The following is a 20,626-nucleotide window of genomic DNA, read 5'->3' as shown; positions in this document are numbered from 1 at the left end:
AGGCTACAGAATCATGGGGAAGACTGCTGACTTGACAGATGTCCAGAAGGCAGTCATTGACACACTCCACAAGGAGAGTAAGCCACAAAAGGTCATTGTTAATGAAGCTGGTTGTTCACAGAGTGCTGTATCCAAACATATTAATGAAAAGTTAAGTGGAAAGAAAAAGTGTGGTAGAAAAAAGTGCAAAAGCAACCGGGATACCACAGCCATGATAGGATTTTTAAGAAAAACCCATTCAAACATTTGGGGGAGATTCACAAAGAGTGGACTTCTGCTGGAGTCATTGCTTTAAGATGCATCACAGCTGTATCCAGGACATGGACTACAACTGTCGCATTCCTTGTGCAAGTCACTCATGACTGATAGACAACACCAGACGCATCTTACCTGGGCCAAGGAGAAAAAGAACTGGACTGTTGCTCAGTGGTCCAAGATGTTTTTTTTCAGAGGAAAGAAAATTTTGCATTTCATTTGGAAATCAAGGTCCCAGAGTCTGGAGGAAGAGTGGAGAGGACACTCTCCAAGCTGCTTGAGGTCTAGTGTGAAGGTTCCACAATCAGTGATGGTTTGGGGAGTCATGTCATCTGCTGGTGTAGGTCCATTGTGTTTTATCAAGACCAAAGCCAGCTTAGCCGTCTACCAGGAAATTTTAGATCACTTCATGCATTCTTCTGTCAACAAGCTTTTTGGAGATGGAAATTTAATTTTCCAGCAGGACTTGGCAACTGTCCACACTGCCGAAAGTACCAATAACTTGATTTTTAACCACAGTATCACTGTGCTTGATTGGCCATATAACTCGCTGGACCTAAACCCCATAGTGAATCTATGGGGTATTGTCAAGAGGAAGATGAGACACCAGACCCAACAATGCAGACGAGCGTAAGGCTGCTATCAAAGCCACCTGGGCTTCCATAATACCTCAGCAGTTTTGCAAGCTGATCGCCTCCATGCCACGCCGCATTGATGCAGTAATTCATGCAAAAGGATCCCCGACCAAGTATTGAGGGCATTTACTGTACAGACTTTTCAGTAGGCCAATATTTCTGAGTTTAAAATCCTTTTTCAGTTGGTCTTATATAATATTCTAATTTTCTGAGACAATGACTTTTGGGTTTTCCTTGGCTGTAAGCCATAATCATCAACATTAACACAAATAAACACTTGAAATAGATCAATCTGTGTGTAATGACTCTATATAATATATGTGTTTCACTTTTTGTATTGAATTACTGAAATAAATTAACTTTTTGATGATATTCTAATTTACTGAGATGCCCTTGTACATTTCTTGGTTGAATAATGCATATTGGACACACATCGAAGACTACAGCAATCTGCAGAGAATACTACTCGATGGCAGGGAAGAAAATAATAGGACTCATGCATTTTTATAACCCTTTCACCGCATTTGACATAAGTTTACGTAATGGCAGTGACACGGGCACAGGTGCTGTGTCTACTCAATCGCTGCTGGGAACTCGGCTTACAATAAGTTATAGCCCCTGGCTGTTATCCCCCTAAATGCCGCAATCAATATTGATCATAGCATTTAGGGGTCTGGGAGAGGAAGTATCAATCACAAGGGCCCGATCATTGCCATGGCAACCTGAGGTCAATTGATGACTAGAGCTTATAACGAGTACTGTCTAATACTCGTGTATTCATTCCGAATAGCACGTACAATGCAAGTCAATGGGGAAAAGTCGCAAAGTAACGAGTAACCCGAATTCTGCACGATTTGCTACTCGCACGAATAGTATGGCATTCAGGGTTCTCGTTACTTTGCGAGTTTTTCCCCATTGACTTGCATTGCACACGCTATTCAGAATGACTATCCGAGTATTAGACAGTACTCGTTATGAGTATAGCGAGTACGAATAGTTAGGCACTCGCTCAACTCTATTGATGACCTCTAAGTTGCCAGCTACAGTGGCCTCATAGACTAGCACAGAAACGGGGTCTAACAGACATTCTGTCAGTGTCACACTGACAGGTATAATATATTGCAATGTTTGTGCATTGTAATACATTATATTAGTGGTCAAAGTAATGTCCCATATAGAAACTGAGTAGAAAAGTGAAAAGAACTGAAACAAATAAAAAAAATCTTTAAAAAATCAAAGAAAAGAGAAACATGAAAAAATATTAAACCAATGAATATGCATATGTATGTAAAAAAAACAAAAACAAATAAATAAATAAATAAATAAATAAAGCACAAATATTTGGTATTGCCACATCCGGAACAACCAGATTTATGTCACATTGGTTAAGGACAATGCAAGAGAAGTAGCCAGCTCATCTAGGAAGCAGGTGCATGGACTCGACACAGCATCGCTGATTGCAAACAAGGGGAAATAATTAAGAGAGCAATATGTGCTCGAAACACGTCATTATACATTCTCCTGTCCCTCATGCTAGATTTTTAATGAATTTTGAATAAAGAAGTTCTTTCTACAATTTTACTGTCTTAGAGGTAACTCCTTCAGTGAACACTGTAAAAAAAATAATTAAAAATAATAGCAAATACTGTCTTTTTATCAGACAGCTGACAAACAAGTGGAATAAAACACAATCGATAAAGTTGTAAGTAAAAAGTAGTTATTGCTGAAAACATCATCTTGTCCTGCAAAGTCCAAAGTTATTTTCCTCCTCAATCCCAAACTATTTAGTATCAACATCTAAACTATTTTCTAATAAACTTGAATAAAACATTCCCCATTGTTCTGTAGCTAAACTATTTAAACAGCTTTCTATTTTTTGTTTTCATCTCTTTTTTGATGATGCTTTGAGAATCATAGTGCATGCTGCAATGCTATAATTTGCTACAATAGCCTACAGCAAGTCTAGACTTGTCTCCCATTGAGCACATCTGGGATGTTATAAGTCAAAAATTGCAAAGGGAATTATTAGCAGAAGATCTCGATGATTTGCTTGGTTATTCATCATGGCAAATACTCCTCAGTCAACGGTTGATAGCAGCCAGCTTCGGACTGGCTGCCGGAGGAATCTCCAGTAATGCCAGGCCTGGATTCAGGTACCTGCATTGCACTCCGGAGCTCTCACCTGAGCTCCAGAGTGCAGCTAAGACTGTACCGCGAGTGCCGAGTGATTGATTCCCCGGCGATTGCGGTTCAGTTCATGTGAGCTGCAGACGTCCCAGGCTGATCTCCGGTGCTCTAACCTGAACTCCGGAGATCAGCCCGGCCTGTTCACAGCTATGTTGAACTGAACCGCAATCGCCGGGAAATCAATCACTCGGCGCTCGCGGTATAGTCTCGGCTGCACGCCGGAGCTCAGGTGAGAGCTCCGGAGTGCAATGCAGGTACCTGAATCCAGGCCTGGCATTACTGGAGATTCCTCTGGTAGCCAGTCCGACGCTGATAGCAGCCAAGCAATCTACATGTCTGTATTTCTGGATGTGATGTTCGTAATCCATCTTTGCTTCCTTTTTTCAAATCATCGACATGTTTATCAATTTTCATAATTACACATCTTTTTCTTCTTGGTTTTGCAGCTTCAATGTGGAAAAGCGTGTTACTTTCTTGTTTGGCAATGAAAATTGCTTTGCAGTATAAATATTTACAATGTCTTTCCTTTACATGTGATCTTTCAGCTATTAAGTAATTTAAATATGATTAAATGCAATTTACTCCTTCACCGTCCCCTCAAATTTCCATTTTTGTTTTCACTTTTTTACCTCCTTTCTTCAAAAACCATAACTTTTTTTTTATTTTTTCTTCAATATACCCATATTCAGGCTTATTTTTTGTGGGACAAGTTGTGATTTTAATGACACCATTTATTTTGCCATATAGTGTACTAGAGAAAGTTGGAAAAAAGTACAATTATCTGTTTTTTTTTGGTTTTTTTTATTTACTATTTTCCCTATATGGTAAAATTCAACTAGTAATATGATTTCCCAGGTCAATACGAGTTCGTAGATACCAAACATGTATAGTTTTACTTTTATTTAAGTGATGAAAAAATCTGAAGTTTGTAAAAAAAAAAAAAATTGCTCTTTGGTCATCACTCTCCGAGGCCCATTGCGTTCTCACTTTTCAGCACCTGGGGCTGTGTGATGGCTTATTTTTTGTGGCCTGAGCTTCCATTTTAAATTATACCCCTTTTGGATACATGCGATGCTTCAATTGCCTCTTGTTGCATTTTATCACAATTCTGTCCTTTTTGAGTTTTTTTGCAGGTGGTGCTCAGGTTAAGAAGTGTTTTGCCTTGCTTCAGGCTCTGATGGTACAGCGTGAAAAATACACGTCTCTTGTTAACAGCACATACCCGGAAGAAATGCCACACCAGAGAGCTCTTTTGCACTGGCTTCTTTGGTGTGAACTTTTCCTTGGCGTGGTGGACAGAAGAAGCTGACATGCTGGCTATGCACCAGCTTTTGTGCTTTTGTCCCCTGCTCCCTCTATTGCTGCGGTGCTGTTTGGTCTGCATAAGGACCTCCTCTGCTTCCGAACGGCACACGTTAGTGTGACGCACTGGCCTATCAGGTCGTCACAGGGTATTGTGCAATCTGCCCTTCTGTGAAATATCCACCTCCTCCTTGGTTACGGGTCCCAAACCTATGGTGTTGCCAAAATCAGCTAATCAAAATCCTAGGAACACTGTGCACCACACCCACCAGACACACCAGTGGATGGCCTGAGTGGAATAGGGTCGCCCACTTGGGGGTTGGTTAAGGGAAGGTCAGGAGTGTTAGGAGAAGGAGAGTGTAGTGTTGGAAATGAAGGAGAGAGGAGGTCAGGAGCTGGGCCCCTTGGAAGTACTGGGTGACAGACGTTGGTCTGGGCTTGGTAGGCGCTGGACCTCCGGTCGCAGAGGATCGTGACAAGGGGCACGGTATTGTCATGGAGGGCAGCCGGCGGCCTTGTACCATCACCGGGCAGGGACCAGGGCACGACGGGGTACGTAAACCCTAGGTCAGGGAGTAGCTTCAGGCAACCTAACAATTTACTCACGAGAACGGAGCCTTCAAGATCCGCTCTCCACCCGCTCCAAAATCGGGGTACTAGCGCAATGAGGGGGATAGGACTTTCCACACATACGGTCCAGGAAATCCCAAGCGTGAACCCTGAGAGCAAGCTCCCTCAGTTAGCCACACTGGGGAGCGGGACCCGACTAGTTTCAATCTATAGGGGCCAACTAAGAAGAGAACAAGGTGCCAAGGGAATGGTCACAGATCAACAGGCAACACCAGCAGAAACGGGACCCAGGCATGCTCCCCCCAAGAGGCAGCGGTGTCCAGAACTTTGGTTTACTAAGTTGTCGGTGTCAGTGTTATTGGACTGAGTGAGTACACAAGTGACTCTTACCTCCCCAACGGCACATCCCTGTCACCATCACCGAGTCCCGGGGCATTTCCCTCTACCCGTGGAGGGGTTAAACACCTGGCTGCCCGCTCCATCGCCACCGGGCACTCCTCAGCTTCAGCGGTGGTACTCCACCTTACCACACACCACGGGTGGCGTCACGAACTGTAAACACACCATCCCCTGGAAATAACCCCTTAAATCGAGTGGACTCCCGGGTCCAGACGCCCCTCGAGCCACCGCGGATCCGGATCCAAGCAGCCTGGCTGCTGACGTAGGAGCGGCACATTAGTAGCATGGCCTTTGTTGCAGGTTGGGTCTAGCACCTATTTATCCAATGCATCTCTTTTACCCACTCCTCACAACTGCCTTCATGCTGGTCTGCACACTACATAAAGCTACAGCAGTCGGCACCTGTATTTTGCCATCCTCTTAAATGTGCTGTGGTCGTCCACTTACTATTAGAGTTGAGCGCGGTTCGTGGTTCGTGGTTCTCCAGTTCGCGGCTCGAGTGATTTTGGGGCATGTTCTAGATCGAACTAGAACTCGAGCTTTTTGCAAAAGCTCGATAGTTCTAGATACGTTCGAGAACGGTTCTAGCAGCAAAAAGCAGGGCTTTTTACAGCTACAGTGTGCAGGAGCCATCGCTGGCAGCCTGCCACAAGCTGGTAACCAAGATAAACATCGGGTATCCAAGCAAAGCGCTTTGGTTAGTAACCCGATGTTTATCTTAGTTACGTGCAGGAAGCCCACACTTTCCCGCTCAGCTCGCTCCGCCCCCTCCTGCCCGCGGCATGTACACATACATACACAAACACACACACACACACACATCCCCCCCCCCATCCCCCCCCATCCCCCCCATCCCCCCCCCGCCCGCCCGCTCGCTCGCTCGCTCGCTCGCTCGGCTTACCTGCGGTGATGAAGTCCCGCCATCCCGACCTCAGCGCTGTCACTGTCCTCCATGGCCGCCGCTTGTCACATCACCTATCGCTTCCGACCCGAGACTGACTAGCGGTGACGTCACGGACCTCTCGCGATACTTGCTGTGAAGGCGCCGGTCATTGACCTCAGTGACAGGGGCTGTCAGTGTGCTGGAGATCAGCGCAGGTAATGTACCTCGCTGACAGCAGCACTTGTCACCCCCCTGCAGTGACCTGGGCTGACCCATTGATGTTAGCTCAGGTCACTGCACTGCTCTCCCAGCCAATGGGGAACATCCTGCTCTTCATTGACTGGGACAGTGTGGATCGTCATGGCAACCCCTTGGATTACACCAGACCTGGATTTGTTTTTCAATCTAATAAATTGGTTAAAGAGGGAATGTTTTGGGGAGTGTTTTTTCAAATAAAAATGTGTTTGTCGTCTATTTTTTTTTATTACTGACTGGGTTGGTGATGTCGGGTATCTGATAGACGCCTGACCTCACCAACCCCAGGGCTTGATGCCAGGTGACATTACACATCTGGTATTAACCCCAAATATTACCCCGTTTGCCACCGCACCAGGGCGCGGGATGAGCTGGGGCGAAGCACCAGGATTGGCGCATCTAATGGATGCGCCACTTCTGGGGCGGCTGCGGCCTGCTATTTTTAGGCTGGGGAGATTCCAATAACCATGGACCTCCCTAGTCTGAGAATATCAGGCCCCAGCTGTCTGCTTTACCTTGGCTGGTGATCCAATTTTGGGGGACCCCTACGTGTTTTTTTTTTTAATTATTTATTTAATTTAAAATAACAGCGTGGGGTGCCCTCAGTTTTGGATTACCAGCCAAGGTGAGGTTGCCAGCTGTGGTCTGCAGGCTGCAGCCGTCTGCTTTACCCTAGCTGGCTACAAAACTAGGGGGAACCCTATGTCATTTTTTTTTCATTTTTTTGGCTAAATACAAAGCTAAGCACCCCTTAGTGCCACATGAAAGGTACCAAAGGGTGTTCCACTTTTTCTCCATTTTTTTCTCCACTTTCTCTCCACTTTTTCTCCACTTTTTCTCCATTTTTTTCTCCACTTTTTCTCCTCTTATGCTCCACTTTTTCTCCACTTTTTCTCCACTTTTTCTCCTCTTATGCTCCACTTTTTCTCCACTTTTTCTCCACTTTTTCTCCACGTTTTCTCCACTTTTTTCTCCACTTTTTCTCCTCTTATGCTCCACTTTTTCTCCACTTTTTCTCCACTTTTTCTCCACTTTTTCTCCTCTTATGCTCCACTTTTTCTCCACTTTTTCTCCACGTTCTCTCCACTTTTTTCTCCACTTTTTCTCCTCTTATGCTCCACTTTTTCTCCACTTTTTCTCCACTTTTTCTCCACTTTTTCTCCTCTTAATCTCCACTTTTTCTCCACTTTTTCTCCACTTTTTCTCCACTTTTTCTCCACTTTTTCTCAACTTTTTTCTCCACTTTTTCTCCACTTTTTCTCCTCTTATGTTCCACTTATTCTCCACTTTTTCTCCACTTTTTCTCCACTTTTTCTCCTCTTATGCTCCACTTTTTCTCCACTTTTTCTCCACTTTTTCTCCACTTTTTCTCCTCTTATGCTCCACTTTTTCTCCACTTTTTCTTCACTTTTTTCTCCACTTTTTCTCCTCTTATGCTCCACTTTTTCTCCACTTTTTCTCCACTTTTTCTCCACTTTTTCTCCTCTTAATCTCCACTTTTTCTCCTCTTATGCTCCACTTTTTCTCCACTTTTTTCTCCACTTTTTCTCCACTTTTTCTCCTCTTATGCTCCACTTTTTCTCCACTTTTTTCTCCACTTTTTTCTCCACTTTTTCTCCTCTTAATCTCCACTTTTTCTCCACTTTTTCTCCACTTTTTCTCCACTTTTTCTCCACTTTTTTCTCCACTTTTTCTCCACTTTTTCTCCTCTTATGTTCCACTTATTCTCCACTTTTTCTCCACTTTTTCTCTACTTTTTCTATGGTCGGTCTACCCATTAGCTCTGCCATGCATAGTGTAGCTCTACACCTACTGCACATGTTACTTTATGATTGACATCTCTTTCGTACCAGAGCTGTCTAAGTCTACTCTGACCCCATATTTGTCATTACTATATTGTCCTTGTACTGTATTATGACATTTGTATCATGTGTTTCATTTCTTGCTGTGTTGCAATTTTTTTGCTGCATCCCAATTGTACCTCTACATTGTTCGAGTTTATGTTATTGTTCTCTCACTCTTATGTGATACTGATTATTGTCATTTTTCATGATTACATGCAGATAAGTCCAATCTGACGAAGGCTCAGGCCGAAACGTCATTTGTAACTTGTTTTGGACAAAAACATATATGCTTATGAAAAAAAAATTTTCTTAATACGGACCAATAAAGAGTGATTTTGCATTACTATCCATTGTGACTTACTGACTTAGTCTGGGAGATATAGAGTGCCGAGGTTACTCACTAATTTTATCTATTATTACCTCTGAGCACCTATATACCAGTGAGCAGAGCTTCCTCTACAGTAGTTCTCCTGATTAGGCATGCCCTTACCTCATGAGCAGGGCATTGCAGCTTTGGTAGCAACCATTACGACATGGACTCTGCTGCTGTGGACCCGGGGAGAGTGAGTGCAGATTCATTGCACCCACACTCCTCACATGAAGGGTCCGCACTCCTAGAAAATGGGGGATACGTTCCCTGAGTGTCTCCCCCCCATATTCTAGACGGTCCAGAGTCGTCGTGGGACCCCTTTATTTTTTTTCTTACAATAAATTGGTGAAAGAGGAAATGTTTTGGGGACTGTTTTTTCAAATAAATTTCTTTTGTCGATTTTTTGTTTTTGTTAGTACTGACAGTTTATGATGTTGGGTATCTAATAGACGCCATGACATCACAAACTGCTGGGCTTGATCTCAGGTGACTTTACAGCTAGTATCAACCCGATTTATTACCCCGTTTGCCACTGCACCAGGGCACGGGATGAGCTGGGGTGAAGCGCCAGGATTGGCGCATCTAGTGGATGCGCCACGTCTGGGGTGCCTGCGGCCTGCTATTTTTAGGCTGTGAAGGCCCAATAACTATGGACCTTCCCACCCTGAGAATACCAGACCACAGCTGTCCGCTTTACCTTGGCTGGTGATCCAATTTGGGGGGTCCCCTACTTTTATTGTGTAATTATTAATATTTATAAAATAATTATAAAAAAGAGCCTGAGGGGACCTCCACATTGGATCCCCAACCACGGTAAAGCTGCCAGCTGTGGTTTTCAGGCTACAGCCGTCTGCTTTACCCTAGCTGGCTATCAAAAATGGGGGGACCCAACGTAATTTTTTTTTTTTAACTATTTTTTAAATAGAAAAAATTAATGGGCTTCCCTGTATTTTGATTGCCAACCAAGGTAACGGCAGGCAGATGGGGGTGGCAACCCATAGCTGTCTGCTTTATCTGCGCTGAGAATCAAAAATACCGCGGAGCGCTACGTCATTTTTTTAAAGATTTATTTTTACAGCACTGTGATGTCCAGCAATCAAAATACAGGGAAGCCCATTTTATTTTTAGTTATTTAAATAAATAATTAAAAAAAATATATGTTAGCTCCCACTGCATTTTTTGTATTGCTAGCTAAGGGTAATCCAAGCAGCTACTGGCTGCTAACCCCCACTGCTTGGTGTTACCTTCACTGGCAATGGAAAATCCAGGGAAGCATTTTTTTTTTTTTTTTTTGCCAAAAAGCTACAAAAAAAGGACGTGAGCTTCGCCATATTTTTGTATGCTAGCCAGGTATAGCAGGCAGGTGCTGGAAGAGTTGGATACAGCGCCAGAAGATGGCGCTTCTATGAAAATGCCATTTTCTGAGGTGGCTGCAGACTGCAATTCGCAGCAGTGGGGCCCAGAAAGCTCAGGCCAACCGGTGGTGCGGATTCCAATCCCCAGCTGCCTAGTTGTACCTGGCTGGACACAAAAATGGGGCAAAGCCTACGTCATTTGTTTTCTAATTATTTCATGAAATTCATGAAATAATAAAAAAAGGGCTTCCCTTTATTTTTGGTTCCCAGCCGGGTACAAATAGGCAACTGGGGGTTGGGGGCAGCCGTACCTGCCTGCTGTACCTGGCTAGCATACAAAAATATGGCGAAGCCACATAATTTTTTCAGGGGGCAAAAAACTTCTGCATACAGTCCTGGATGGAGTATGCTGAGCCTTATAGTTCTGCAGCTGCTGTCTGTCTGTATGGAGAAGAGCAGACAGCAGCTGCAGAACTACAAGGCTCAGCATACTCCATCCAGGACTGTATGCAGAAGTTTTTTGCCCACCAAAAAAATGACGTGGGCTTCGCCATATTTTTGTATGCTAGCCAGGTACAGCTGGCAGCCACGGGCTGCCTCCAACCCCCAGTTGCCTATTTGTACCCGGCTGGGAACCAAAAATATAGGGAAGCCCGTTTTTTTTAATTATTTCACTTATTTCATGAAATAATTAAAAAACAAATGACGTGGGCTTCGCCCTATTTTTGTGTCCAGCCGGGTACAACTAGGCAGCTGGGGATTGGAATCCGCAGCACAGGTTAGCCCGAGGTTTGTGGGCGCCTCTGCTGCGGATTTCAGTCCGCAGCCGTCCCAGAAAATGGCGCTCTCATAGAAGCGCCATCATCTGGCGCTGTATCCAACTCTTCCAACAGCCCTGGAGCCGGGTGGCTTGTTGGGTAATCATGAGTTAATACTGGCTTTGTTTTACCAGCCAGTATTAAGCCAGAGATTCTTAATGTCAGGCACGTTTGACCCGGCCATTAAGAATCTCCAATAAAGGGTTAAAAAAAGACACCACACAGAGAAAAAATACTTTAATAGAAATAAATACACAGACACATTAGAGACTCCATCTTTATTACCCCTGTCAGCCCTCCACGATCCTGCTCTTCTGTCTTCTTTCTTTCTAGTGTAGTAGTAGTGACGATTGTAGTGAGGAAGGATGAGATTCACCAGCTCATCACTTGGGGCTGGGGAACCTCCATCCTAACTACAATGCTCACTACAATCGGGAAGCAGCGTGCAGCCTTCACTCCGTGAGTGATCACTGCTGGCTGCTAGCGGTAACGCTGACAGACGCGTTACCATAGCAACGGTGCTCTCGGAGCCGCGGTTAGCGGTGACGTCACCGCTAACTGCGTTGCTATGGCAACGGTGATCTCCGTTAATGACCGGCTGTGTCAGCCGGTCCCTAACGGAACGGGGAGTCGACCGTGTGCTAGAGCATGTCGTCGGTACACGGCGATACACATATGTGCACCGTGTACCGGAGAGATGCACTCGCAGGTCCTACATGACGTGTCATAGTCATGTGACCAGTCTGTAGCCAATGAGATAATAGCCACGTGACTGGTCACATGGCTATTTTGACGTCACGATAGGTCCTGCTTCTCTGCTGGCAGTGCAGGTCACCGGGAGGATTCAGCGATCATCGGATGGAATAGCGGCAGGAGACAGAGTGCAGAAGGGATCGCGAGGACCGGTAAGTGTTATGGCAATGTTTATTAACTGTTTGTGTACATTTATAATGCATTTTTATATGTTTGTGATTGCCTCCCATTATAGCCTATACGTTCGAGTTCGGTTCGTCGAACGTTCGACGAACCGAACTCGAACGGGAGCTCCGTTCGGCGAACCGACCTCGAGCCGAACCGCGACCGGTTCGCTCATCTCTACTTACTATGAGCACTAACCCTTCCTTGGACTCATCCTCTGACACAAGAAGTGGTTGGCCGGCAGTGCACTCGGTCTCTTCCACCTCTGGGGCAGGGCCAGGTGGATGGGTCACAAGACTCCAGCCAGCAGACTTAGCAAAAAGCATAACTAATTGCTGCATGACTTGTGGCTCACACTACTTGGCTGATTTTGAAGGGGGTGAGGTGGAAGAAAAGATGCCCATGGACCTCAGATGCCAACTCTGCACTTTTAGCTGTACACCGAGTGGAACACAATGCAAAGGAACTGGAGATACTGCTAGCCAAATAACATAAATCCGCCTCTACATTTGTACAGCAGTGTTTAAGCTTACAAAATGATGATAAACGGATTGTGGCCTGCGTGCAGCAGAGAAAGGTGTTTAATTTTTGGTGTGTATAAGACTCAGATCTATCTTGACCTTGGGTTGAAGCAGCTCCACCATAAGCAGCACCACCCTATTTGATGGTATCCTCATTCTATGAACCACCAAAAAGTTAAGATTATTTGGTGGCCTGTTTATATAGAGAGATTGTGTGCCGACGGGCTGCTCCGATCAGGATCCGCAGTGGCTTGAGGGGTCTCCGGACCCGAGGTGGGATTGCGCGTCCGCTCAAAATGAAAAATGGGGAAAAGATATTTGCAAAAGGGGGTGAAAGGATTGGATAGTGTTCGTGACGCCACCCACGGGTTGTGGTAAGGAGAGATACCACCGCTGCTGCATTTGGGGGAGAGCGCCCGGGAGCGATGGGATGGCAGCTTGTGATGTTAACCCCTCTGTGGGCAGGGAAATGGTGTCCCGGGGCTCGGTGATGTATGGCTGGGGACCTGTCGGGAGTAGAGGGGCACAATGTACTCACACAGTCCAGAGATGCTGACTCTGACACCGGGCAAACCAAAGTCCTGAATGCCTTGCAACCTTTGGGCAAGCACGCTGGGTCCATGCCCTTTTGGTGTTGCTGGTTGGTCTGAAGCCTTGTCCCTTGGCATTGTGTTTCCTCTGTGTGGATCCCTTTTGCCTGAAAGTACTCGGGTCCCGCTTACCTACATGGATAGCAGGGTGAGCTTGCTCTCAGGGTTCACGCTTGGGATTTTTTGGACGGATTTGGGAAGTCCTATCCCCCTTGTTGCGCTAGTACCCCGATTTTGGAGCGAGTGGAGAACGGTTTGTGAAGATTCCGTCCTCGTCGGGTGAATTATTGGGCTGCATAAAGCTCCTTCGCAGCCTAGGGTCCACGTACCCCACCGTGCCCTGGCCCCTGCCCGGTTGTAGCACAAGGCCGCCGGTCTACCCTCCGTGGCAGTACCGTGCCCCCTTTCACTACCCCCTGCGACCGGGGTTCCAGCTCCTTCCAGGCCAGGCCAACGTCTGGCACCTGGGACGGGTACAGGGGCCCAGCTCCGCAGCGTGACTTTGTCCTGACATGGCTCACTGACACTCTCTGTCTACTCTGACACTTCTGGCCCTCCTTCTACCATCCCCCATCTGGGTGGCCCTATTCCCTTCAGGCTGCCCAATGGGTTTTTGGTGGGTGTGGTGCAGTGTGTTCCTCAGGATTTGTGTACACCTGTTCTTAGCAACACCAAAGGGACAGGACCCATAACCAAGGAGGAGCAGGTACCATGCAGAAGGGCAGATTGCACGACACCCTTGTGACGACCTGATAGGCCAGGGAGTCACAACAACACAACAGATTAATACATTGCTTGAATGCAGAGTGCCCCGAAGACCAATTTCGAAAAGTACCTACACAGGCTCTTTTTTCTGACTATCCAGACACAGCCTCATGCAGTGGAGTAACAGGGTTTTTTGAGATTAAACCCACACAAACTGGTGCACAGTGGCAAAAAAGAGCTTTTTATAGATTACACACACAGGGTGTTACAGGTATGACACGGTAACCAGGAGTAAGGGCACCTAGCCTCAATGGTAGCCAGGTCTGGACTGTTAACTTGTTAACCCTATCTTATGTGCAGCCCTTGTCTAACACCCCCTCTCCTCCACCCCATGGGGAGGGCTAAGACAGGAGTAAAGAATCACATAAATACCGACACTCAGGGAAAAACCAAAGCTCAAACTCACTGCAAGCAGACACAGGGGAAAAGACAATACATGCTCAGGGAGAAATAATGTACAGGGAGGAACTAAATAAACACCAAGGATATTTCCACACACACAGCATACCAAATAGCATACAACCATTCACCAACCACTAGGTCACCACGCTCAAAGACCGATAACACTGGAGAAAAGTTAGAGCTATATTCGGCATGTGAGGCTAGGTTCCACCATCTTTTAAATGGCAGAGGCTGCTGTGATAGAACGTCAGCCACCTGTGACCCCAGCAACCATTCACCAGCCAGCAGGAATTAAATCCTGTTAAACTGAAGACCAGAGACTAAAAAACAGTTGATGCCTGACACTGGCTAAGCAACTAAGAAGCATCAGGTTGCCTGCCATGCAATGTGAATTGAGTGTCTAGAGTTGCCATGACACAGGACCTGGTGCAGTGTACTATAAGCTTTTTCAGATGTTGAGCCCACAAAACCTGGTGCACAGTGTCTACACAGAGCTTCTTTGGAGATTAAGGGCGGTGTTACACGGGACAATATATCGTGCGATCGCATGAGCGATCGAACCCGCCCCCGTCGTTTGTGCGTCACGGGCAATTTGTTGCCTGTGGCGCACAAAGTCGTTTATCCCCGTCACACGTACTTACCTCCCGAACGACCTTGCTGTGGGCGGCGAACATCCTCTTCCTGAAGGGGGAGGGACGTTCAGTGTCACAGCGACGTCACACAGCGGCCGCCCAATAGAAGCGGAGGGGTGGAGATGAGCGGGACGTAACATCCCACCCACCTCCTTCCTTCTGCATTGCTGGCGGGACGCAGGTAAGCTTTGTTTGTTGTTTCCGGGGTGTCACACGGAGCGATGTGAGCTGCCTCGAGAACGACGAACAACCGGCGCGCAAAAGGAGGAACGACTTTATGAAAATGAACGACATGTCAACGAGCAACGATAAGGTGAGTATTTTTGCTCGTTCACAGTCGTTCATAGCTGTCACACGCTACAATATCTCTGACGATGCCGGATGTGCTTGACGGAAGCTGTGACCCCGACGACATATTGCTCGATATGTCGTAGCGTGTGATGCCACCCTAAGCCCACAGAAACTGGTGCACATTGGCCAAATAGAGCTTGTCATTGATTAGCCACATAGGGCCTGGTGCACTGGACTAAAAGCTTTTTCAGAGATTGAACCCACAAAACCTGGTGCACAAGTCCCCCCAATCTTTTTTTAGAGTTTAAGCCCACAGAAACTGGTAGATAGTGAGCTATAGAACTTGCTATAGATTAGCCGCACAGACTGGTGCAGTGCACTAAAAGCTCTTTCAGATATTAACCCCACAAAGCCTGGTACACTGTAGCCACATGGAGCCTTTTGTAAGAGTGGAGCCCAGTGGATCCTATCACTGTCCCTCAATCCATTATCATCCTATCCCTGTGCTAGTCACAAAAAAAGGCTGTGTAAGCCATGATCCGGCCTTTATACAGGCTGGGTCATGACATGGCATGGCTGCAATGGCTCCAGAAGTGTCTACAGCCTTAAAACTTGGTGATTGACTGTGCAGTAGCTTTTCAACAAACTTGATTTGGATGGCAAATCCAAACAGGAAGACAGACATACTGTTTAAAGTCCATGTTTGGATCCCTGATAAATTAGCAAATGTATCTGATGAGATATAATACAATGTTGCTGATTGTGATGTGTACTATGGATTTATGGATAAAAAATTGAAATGATGGTTACATTTTAAGCTACAATATTCCATACAGAGACATCCAGTAAATATTTAATGTGAGTTTTTGTTCAATGTATAGTATTATATGTCTATGTAGTAACAGACATTGATGATACTTGTAGTCAGAGGTGTCTATAAGGAAATTCTTGTACACTGTAAGCTCAAGCAAAAAAAAAAAAAAAAGCTGCATCTTTCAGGTATGTTGCAGGCTCAGCTCTTGGGGATGCCGGAAAAAGCTGAGCATAGTCCTTGGAAGCACCATAGAGAATAATTGATATTAAAATTCCTCAGTTCCTCATCTGAGATTTAACTTCTATTCTGCAGGATCCAACTGTTTCACAACCACAATCTATAAGTTATCACCTATCCTGAGAATAGGTAATAACTAGGGATGATCGAATACCAATATATCCGACTTCGCGAATATCCAACGAATAGGTCGCCGCTATTCGACTTTTCGCGAATATTCAATGCGCAATGTAAGTCTATGGGAAACCCAAATAATTTCACGTTGGACCTAAAGGCGAGCTGTAGAGACTGAGTAAAAGGCTCAAGTGGATGGGAAAAGACAGAAACAGTATGGAGACAGCCTGTAGAAGGTACGTGACTGCATTTCTGGTGTTTTGGAATAACGTGCTCAGAGCAGCTTTTACGTAGTCATCAGAACAGCTCTCAAACCAAAGTAAAAGAGGGGAAATTGAGAAAAAAACAGTTTGTAGTGTCTAATCACTTTAATTAAATATATAATCAAGCCCCGACTAAAACAAACACTTTAGCATATGTTCACACGTTTTGTTTTTTACATTTTTCTCCCTTTTTCAATTAGAAAGAGCTCTAACTTATACATTATATTGGTGTCTGTCTCACACCTCCTTTTTTGGGAGATATTTGACAGCACTTTAAAAGGTCAGCTACAATGTGCCCGTTGGGATGTTGGCCTTGCCCTCCTCCTCCTCCACCGGCTCCAGTGGCCCTCTACTCAAATTCTGTTCAAATTATTCAGTAATGTCTGTTTTATGGACAAATGAATGCCACGCTGGGACATCGAAGCTGATGTCGTTGATAATGATTGCATCTGGCCAAAAGTAGGTTGGGAGCAGGAGGCATCATCGCCTACTTCCTAGACCGCAGTTTGTGAAACATACAGCACCGTGGAAGTGGCAGTTGTTTCACTCTGGAACTCAGGCTTTATTCCACTAGCTAACACCGGGGATTAAAAAAAATTCAGTTTCCCCAGGGGGAATGGTTCACACACCATGGAGCACAGCATCAGAAGGAAACCATAGAAGACATCTGAGCATCAAGTGCCTTGCACTGTTTAATTGAGTGTATTGATGTGGCACTAGTGTGGAATCAGAGTCAGAAGACTATGATTTATTGTATTTTTTTTTAAAAAAAACAATGAATTCTCATTAGTGGCGTAATTTTGGTCCTCATATGGTAGGATAAGTGAAAGGGAAAGGGATAGCCGACGAAGAACGGGGGCACCCAGTTAGGTTAGGGTGTCATACCCTCCATTGGAAGGTAGGGGTCAGATATAGGTATATACTAGGGTCATTGTTGTAAATTATAATTTGCAATTTTTCTGACCCATATTGTTATTAAAGGAGATTTTTCTCCAAATTTGTTCTGACTGTTGGTGCTATAACGGTATTTGGCTTCAGGCAAAAGTAGAGCCACTGACACCAAGTATTAATTAAAGTTTTGTAACACTGACACTGTGTTTTAGTGGCAGCAGGCCACTATCTAGGTTCTGTAAGATATGAATAAAACACCAGGATGCTAGGTTGGTGCTATGACGGTATTTGGCTTCAGGCAGAACTACAGGCCGTGGCAGAAATTTTTTTTTTTTTTTACACTTATACTAGTTTTTTTTTAGCAGTAAGGTACTATGGAGTTTAATTTACGCTATGAAGCCAATACAAGGACGCAACTGTGCTGGTATGAATTGAGATGGTGGCTGACAGGCACTACACTACACCTGAACCCGTTGGTTTGGAAAATTTGGGACCTTTTTTACGAATTAGCAATACCTATCCCTAGTAGAACAGACATAAGGGAGTTAGCAGTGATGGGATTGTTGATTAATTAGTAGCAGATGTCAGGACAGCTTTAAATCTCTCCCTGCCTCTGAAAAAGCTCTCCCTATATCAGACACTGCACTAACATACCGTATGTAGCACTAATAAGAGGATTTTTTTTGTTTAAAGATGGATTGCTCTCACCTAACAAAGCACTGCACTAACACTTGGCCTATAGATGGGTCCGCATTCACTGTTTTGCAGCCTGGCAATTTATGGAGCTGCTAGTATCTACTGACTACTGGCTTCAGTCCTTAGAAGGACTATTTAGAATTTTGCAGTACGAATGCTATCACCTACAAGGCAGTGCACATTGGCCCTATAGCTGGTTCTGAATTCACTGTTTTGAAGCCTGGCGATTTATGGAGCTGCTAACAACTACTGGACACTGTCTATAGCCCTTACAAGTACTATTTATTAGTTGGATCTAAGAACGCTCTCCCGCACACAATACAGTCTATCTACACCGCCAGCGACCTATGACTGCATGTTCACAAAATGACCGCTATCTTATATAGCCCCTATGATGCTATGCGGCCAAGCCAATCACAGTAACACCCCAACAAAGATGGCTGTGGCATTACTGTGAGGGCAAGCAACATCAGATGTGTTCATTGGCTGGAAAACAAGCGCCAGGAAGTCAGCAATGAAAAGGAAACTATCGGAGCGGATGCTGTTTTATTCGTCGGATACCAAATGGTGCGAATAGCCTGTTATCCGTCGGATACCGAATAGTGGCAAATACATTTGCTAATCCCTAGTAATAACATATCTTCACTTGACCACCCCTTTAACCTCTTAGCAACCCATGATGGATATATATGCCATTGAGTGTGTTAGGGACATTTGAAGGCTATATTATATAACGGACATTAGCCTCTAACTGCAACAATCAATTGGTGGGCCTGCCGATCACTGAAGTTAACCCCTTAAATGCCGCTGTCAGTTGCAGACAACAGCATTTAGGTACAGCGATCCGCTCTGGACGTCTGCTCCCTGAAAAGGGATCACAGGAAGCCAATGGGTTGCTATGAAAGCCTGGGGCCAGCTGAATGTCCCTCTGCTATCTTGTCTTCTTTTCTGCGATATCTAGCCTGTAGCTGGACATCATAGAAGACAGTCATTTTTACAACTTACAGCAATACTGTGATAGCGCAGTATATAGCACAAGTGATTAGATGATCGCATGTTCAAGTCACCAAAGGGGACTAACACACGAAGTAAAGAAAAAAGGTTTTACATTTTAAAAAAGGTAAGATGTGAAAATTCTAAATCAATGTCCTTTAGAAATTAGGGTTATGCATACAAATCAGAGTGAAGAGGGGGTTAATGCCGCGCATCAGCCAAAATGAAGATGTAGCACGTTGATGTTATAAACGTATTCTTTTATTCCATCGGTCTACGCGTTTCGAGGATACACCTCTTCTTCAGGACCAGTGCATCAACATATACTATATATACTATATATACATATACTATGTTGATGCACTGGTCCTGAAGAAGAGGTGTATCCTCGAAACGCGTAGACCGATGGAATAAAAGAATACGTTTATAACATCAACGTGCTACATCTTCATTTTGGCTGATGCGCGGCATTAACCCCCTCTTCACTCTGATTTGTATGCACATCCTTGTGGGGCTGCAGCAGACGCCTTCATCCTATGCTCTATCAGTGGTTGTGACTATCTCACAACCTTTTCAGGTGAGTGTATTTTTCCTGATCTACCTCACTGATCTGTTGGTATTACACTATCAGCGCTCCTTATTTTTCAGAAATTAGGGTTAAAAATAAAGAAATGTAAAATACAAAAATATTCACATAATTTGTAACAACATGCCCAGAAAAGTCCGATCTATCTAAATATAAAATTCATTAACCCAATCTGTAAAACTGAAAAGAAAAAAAAATTGAAATGCAAGGGTTTTCAGTTACTGCAACTGCACCAAAAAATGCAATACCATCGATCAAAGCATCTTATTTACCCTAAAATATTATAAATAAAAACTACAAAAAGTAGCCCTCACAAAGCCACATGAAAAGCAAAGTAAAAATGTTACTGGTGCTGAAAAATGGCGACTGAAGCAATTTTTTTTTTACATATTTTAAAATTTTTGTTTTTTTCACCTCTTAAATAAAAAAAATATGCAGCTTTAGTATAATCGTAACTGCACTGATTTGGGGAACCATATTTTCAGGTAATTTTTTCCTGTAAAATAAACACTGAAAACACAAGTCCCTTTCCCCCCCAAAAAATTGTAGAATTATGCTATTTTTACAGTTTAACTTCACTTAATTTTTTTCTTTTTACAATTTTGCAGTAACTTATGCAATAAAATGGATGGTGTGATTCAAAAATACAACTAACTAGTTTGACAAAAAAATACAAGCCCATGTATCGTTTTGTCAGTGTAAAGTAAAAAATTGATGGCTCTTTTAGCAGGGGACTAAAAAAATGAAACCACAAAAAGAAAAAAATTCACTTGATCCTTAAGAGGCTATGATTATTCTTTGTAAATATTGATACAAAATATGTGATATGATTATAGTCTGTTGCAAAATAAGCACAGTTCAGGTTTTATTTATTAGTGATCAGTTAAAGGCCTCAATATAGGCTAATGTAACGACTAATTTAGTATGGCTAGTCATAAAAGATAACCGGTCATGGCTCATGGGTCAGTGCCTTACTACTAGACTGCAAATGAATATTTTGCCATCTGTAGTCTAGTACAAACCAATTACTTCCCTGATGT

The sequence above is a fragment of the Anomaloglossus baeobatrachus genome, chromosome 6 (genome assembly GCF_048569485.1).
Source record: "Anomaloglossus baeobatrachus isolate aAnoBae1 chromosome 6, aAnoBae1.hap1, whole genome shotgun sequence".
Lineage (NCBI taxonomy): Eukaryota > Metazoa > Chordata > Amphibia > Anura > Aromobatidae > Anomaloglossus > Anomaloglossus baeobatrachus.
Note: the sequence above shows the minus strand (reverse complement) of the source record.